Source organism: Athene cunicularia (assembly GCF_003259725.1).
Source record: "Athene cunicularia isolate RWA chromosome 1 unlocalized genomic scaffold, athCun1 chr1_part1, whole genome shotgun sequence".
Lineage (NCBI taxonomy): Eukaryota > Metazoa > Chordata > Aves > Strigiformes > Strigidae > Athene > Athene cunicularia.
This window is the reverse complement of record NW_020799091.1, coordinates 71954780-71960779: the sequence shown is the minus strand read 5'-3', so window position 1 is coordinate 71960779 and position 6000 is coordinate 71954780.

The window sequence follows — 6000 nt, the reverse complement described above, 5'->3', positions numbered from 1 at the left end:
CAAGGAGCTGGAAGGTTGAAGTTTCTGTCAGAAGAGAAAATAAATAAATAAATTGGAATTGCTAATTTTAACTCTGCCTAGCCCATCCAAAATGATACCAAAATTATCTTGTGATTTGGAAATTACTCCACATTTTAAGTGAATGAAAAAGGTCATGAAACATTAAAAGGAGACAGAGAGGCAGGTACATGTCTTTTTATATGATAGAAGGGTATTTATATCATGTCATTATCATTTAAGAGAGAAAGAAAGATACCTATCTGACGCACTGATTTTGATAAGGAGAGGTGATTCTTCTTTCAGTGAAGAGATAACGTGGATTAATTTACAAATATACTTGCAGGTCTTCTCATGATAGTTCGTAATGTAATTTATAAACTTCAGTAACAGCAAGTCTAATACTCCCAGCAAATATTTAGGAATTTTGTAGTGCTGACAGTATCACTACAAACAAAATCTAGAATCACTGCAGCAGCAGTATGAGAGACACAGTATGTGTGCAGCATCCGGCATGTGCAGGTGCCAAAGAGGAGGAGAAGCACAAAAGTCCTTTCCTTTTTGCAGGTTCACACTGCTCCCATTTCCTAAAGATGGGATTAGGCATGTGCCAGTTACACCAGCTCCAACAGTGTAGGGAAACAAAAAGGATCCTTTAGCTGTGGCAGTAATGGGACATTCTTTATATTTTTCTTTACTTAGAGAAACATTTTGGAAGAGTTGTCTTGCAATCGAGGTCAAGGTTGTAAACAAGGTTAATACAAGCTTCCACCTGTGCTAAGAAGTGAAGACTCAATGGAAATGGAAAAGAATTTTGTTATTCTCTTCCAAAATAAAATTCACCTGGGAGGCCTTTGGATACTCTAGACAAGGACTAGTGCTTCACTCCTTTAATATGGCTAAAGTATCCTGTCTTTACAGCATGAAAAGGAATGGGTACCACAGTGACATGCAAGATCCTTTACATCTTAGGTTATTTAGAACAAAATAATTTGATGCTTCCTTACTCATCCTCAGAGGAGTTGTCTAAGGAGTTCAATATTCACAGTTATGTATTTTTAAGCAAAACACTTAAAATTGTATCAGTAGCATATCAGCTGATGGGTTTTTTATGCCCTGTTCTTAGAAAAGCCCATTCAACTAACGGGACGGTGTGAAGGGAGGCTTTGGCAGATTACCATGGAGGTATCCCTGCACACATCTCAAGAAATATAATTTTCACATTCTTTCTTCAGCAGACAGCAGCATGGTCATTAGAGAGTACAAGAAAGAGTTTCCCAAAGCTTAACAGGCTTCTCCTTTCTACATCCAGCATTAACTTGTCCCCAGTAAGCCTTTGTACTTAACTGCAGACCCACCAGTATGGGTTTGGTCTACTTAGTTTAGATGTTTTAGTATTTCACACTAGCTGTATTTTTTATGTCCCAAGAGGATGCTTTGGAAGTCCTACCGTGTACACCATCTGGAGTTCAAAACTCAAAGTGTGCTTAATTTTTCCCTTTCACTCTCTCCAGCTGGAATCTCCCTTCCCATCAGGCAAGGCTGGCAAATCCATCATCATACATACATATTATTCTCAGCTTAATTGTGTCTTTGGCAATCAGATTGTGGTAAATAAAAGGTATGGCCTAAAGAGGATTCTGCTTTGGTTCTTAATTGCTTGTGAAGCAGAGAAGAAGGAAATGGATGTTTCTTCTTTCTTTGTAAGACCCAGGTACCAAAAGAAATAATTAAGTAGCAAAAGAAATAATTAAGTGTGGAAATTCTGTATCTACCAATCTGATACCTTTTCTAACAAAGACTATTCTGTAATACACTCATGTAACCCAATTGTATGATTTGGTTTATCTTTTTATGTGTATTTCTTTCTTCCTAATAGCAAGTTAATCATTGCACTCTGCACTTAATGCCAAGCAAACTCTTGGACAAATCTTAACTGAGAATTTTACCAGATGATAGCTGTACAAGCCCATGATCCAACAGACAACAGAGTAAACAGGAAAAGCTCTGCTGGAGCTAGACTCTCACTGGGCTTTTCAGCTGTTTCTGTATGTAAAATGATTAGTACATGTGTATATACCCATGCATGGGGAAGAACAAGTACAGAAGAACAAGTTCAGATTTAACTGTCAATATGCATATGTCCATACCACAGTATGCAATTCGTTGTTTATTTAAAAAGCTAATAAACACGGCTTTGTGAGTTAACTTTTCATTAGAAAAGCTCAATAAACAAAAGTGTAGGCTTTCTCTTAATCTGCTCTCACCACATAACTTATTCTATCCCCTGAAAATTTTCACTCTTTATCAGTTTAAAATTGATCACTCTTTTTTTGTTTACTGTTGCAATAACAGCTCTGCAGCTGAAAGAAAAGTGGTCTATTCTTATATATAAAAGGAACACAGCCATATTCATATTGTAGAGTTATAAAAAGGGAGAAGGAAACTGTTGGAGGGAGGGGTTTGCCACTCTGCAGATTTCTCTTAAATGGAAGAAACAGTTCCATGGAGTATGGCTAGCCCGTTCTGGCAGTTTCTGCCTGCTTTTATTTCACTTACATTTTACTGAATAAAACTGTCTTCTACTACACCTGCATCTCTATTTGTCTTACTAAAGCAGTATCCTACTGCTTGCAACATGAAGTTCCTCCTCAGGTCATTGATAGCTCAAGGTGTTCAACATCCCACTTAGATTCTGATCCAAAATATACTGAGATAAGTGATGTGTTCCTCTTACCAGAGTATGTTTCACACCACACCTCCCTGGGCAGGCCCTTCTTCCACCAGGTACTCTGTTAAACTCTACACCATCTGCACATCTGGCTGTTCAGAAATTGTGTTGTTGACATGTGGATAGGAAATTCCCTTGTACCTGAGGTATACACAACTGCACACTGCTGGCTAGGGCCATGCTCCCTTAAAAACAGAGATGACTCTTCCAGCAATGTTGATGGGAGCTGGAATGAATCCTTTGGTCAGCATACCATGGCCCACAAAAGCAACAGTATTTGTAAGCTGCTAAACTGAAAACTTCAGAGGGAAAAAAAGATACATATTACATATGCTGGCACGGTCATAAAAAATTTTCATCTACTCAAGTGAGTTCCTTCCAGGTGTCCCTCTCTAAAAATACCTCTTCTACTCTTTGTGGACTTCTCTAAATATCTTGATAAAACAGCAGCAAATTTAAGAACAGCATTAGAAAGGGCAGTCCCATACTGTTAAGCATTTGATGCCTATTTTCCATGAGTCCAGCAGGGGTCATATGAGGGACAGTGACTTTTTTTTTGATACTTTTTTTTTTTTTTCCTTCCATTCCCTCACTTCAGAGGAGGCACAGCCACAGAGGGACAAGGTGGGAGTTGGAATAGCTCCAAGGAGCCTGGCTCATCCCCTGGGCTACCGTCTATAATGCAGAGTGATAAAAACTGCACTGTCCCTTCACCAGCATACAAGCCTCGCTGCAATATGACTAATGATGCCAGTTCAGGACCTCAGGGGCAAGCAATTCCACACGGCCGTGTTGCTCTAGCGAAGTACCTTGTCTCCTGCTCCATCTGTGTAACATTTTCCCCACAGTGAAATACAACAGGGCTGAGCTTACTGCATTACCCATTGGGAACTCCTGACTAGTGATTGCTTGATGTCATAATCCTAACACTGTGTGGAAAAGGGTTCTGATATTTAAAAAGTCTTCCCCAAAGGATTTGATTAAGTAGGTCAGTCTCTTACCTAGATGATATATTTCCTTCACTTTATTACAAAGCACTCATTAGGCTGCACTTTCAAGCAGTGTTTTACTATTTAAGTGATTTGCCTGCATGAAGCTAACAAATAGATGTGTGGCTTTATCTCTGGCCTTCTACCTCATTGGTTTGGCCTTGCAAGTGGAAGTTGGAACCTGGCCTTAACTACCATTGAGTTCACCTGAGCTGAGGATCTCCAGCACCTTACAAGAGACACAGAGTGCAAATCATCCTTAGGCCCTTTGCAGAACACCTTCTGGCCCTTCTGTTCTTAAAGTGATAGCTCTGAAGCGAGGTGAAGGTTTTCTGTTATATCTTGACACATTCACAATGTATGTGTATACTCCATGATGTCCCTGTTCGACTGTTGCTTTACCACATAACCTTCATTTTGCTGCATTCTCCAGCAGTCCACAGTTCATCAAACTTAGTTAAAAAAATGAAGTTTCTCTCTATAGTCCTGGTGGTTGATATTGGTCTTAATTCTCTTTCCCATATTTTAGGATTTAACCATCAAATTTCTTCAGAAGCTCTACCCCATAGAACTCTATTCCCAATCACTGAGGCTTAAGTTTGCTTTGAAATACTAATTGCATTTATTTTATTTTACATTTATTTTGATATTATTTTGGTATAATTTCTTTTAATTCTAATAATCACTTGGTTTCATTTTCTGCAGTGTGTATGTTTTCTTTTGTTCCCATCACCCAAGCAGCTGTTTAATGGTTAGTTATAAATTTGCATTTGTTTGATCTCAGGTGTCTTTCTGCCTAAAGAATTAATGGTGCTTTTGATAATATATACTCCAAAGGTATATTGTTCTGAACAACTCTTTTGACCTACTTGTTTCCATGTTTGAGGTTTTTGTCAATGTGATTTCTCTTCATCATTTTCTTCCCTTCCCTTTACCAGAGGCTGATTTTCTTCTAACAACCTATTTCAGTTCAGTTCAGTAAAACTCACTTTATTTTTTAATTTTCTTAGGTTATTGAAGTCCCCAGATTCCAAAAACATTAATTTTACATTTTGTCAAATAGGAGGAAGTTCAGTAGATTCGTAGATTCAAATAGAACCAGACTGAATAAACTTACCTATGTAATGTCCTTTTTCCTTCACTTTAAAAAATTCAGCAACTGTACATGAAATTCTTGTTCCTGTGATAGGTTGAAAAGAAAATTAAAGTAAGTCTTATTTCATTAGGTCTGAAATAAAAAAAAACTCTTTGTCACTTTTTTTTTTTAAAAAAAAAAAGAGAAATTATTCAAATATCTATATAAGCAACATGCAGACACTCCTGATCCATCTAGTAGGAATTTTATTTTACAAAGACCCCAATCTTGCAATCCAATCTGAACAGAAGAGCCCTTTCACTTCCACTGAAAACGAGTGAATCTATTAGGCACTAGGCTTACAGAGATGTTCTGGCACTTAAAAATACAGACAAGTGCATAGTAAGATCTTAAAAAAATGTACAGAAAATGAATTCCCACTGAAATAATTTAATTCCAGCTCATTTCAGAGTCTATAACACAACCCACTATACTTTCAATTAAATAAATTGAAACATAATTTTGTTTTACAAAAAAAATCCAAGAATGGGGATTTCTGTCCCGTAGAACAAGAAAAGGCCACTTTGGCGAAGGTTTGGGCCATGTGTTCCAAAGGACTTCTGAACATGAGGGAAAATTATTCATCTCTATGAACTCTGACATGCATTCAAAGATGTGCTGAGTACCACATCATTGTTTCTGCTTCCTAACCATAGCGAGTACATATGCCACAAAGCAGCAAAAGGCTACATGTATATCTACACATCTACATGTACAATCCTTACACCAATAAAGAATGAAGGTTGTGATCACTAATTTCAGTTTTTAAAAAGACTATTTTATTGAAAGGCAAAATAGCTTCATAGTCAATATAATATACTTCTAATAATTATACAGTATTACAAGTACACCAAAAAGGCAATGTTCAGATTCAGGTTATTACACTGAATTTGAAGATTTGCCTTTCAGGTTATATCTCAGAGACGACTGCACTTGGCTTCAAGAATAACAATATTTTCAATTACATTTCACAAAATATGAGAAAACTTTAATTAAATTCTAGCTGATATTGGATCCAACCCAAATTCAGAACTGGTACTTACAGTACTAATGAAGTGCTCCTTAGATTTAAAATATATTTGAAAGTTTGGTTATATATGGTCCCATCTATTCTAACTAGACAAGACTATAAATGGTTATGTAATGAT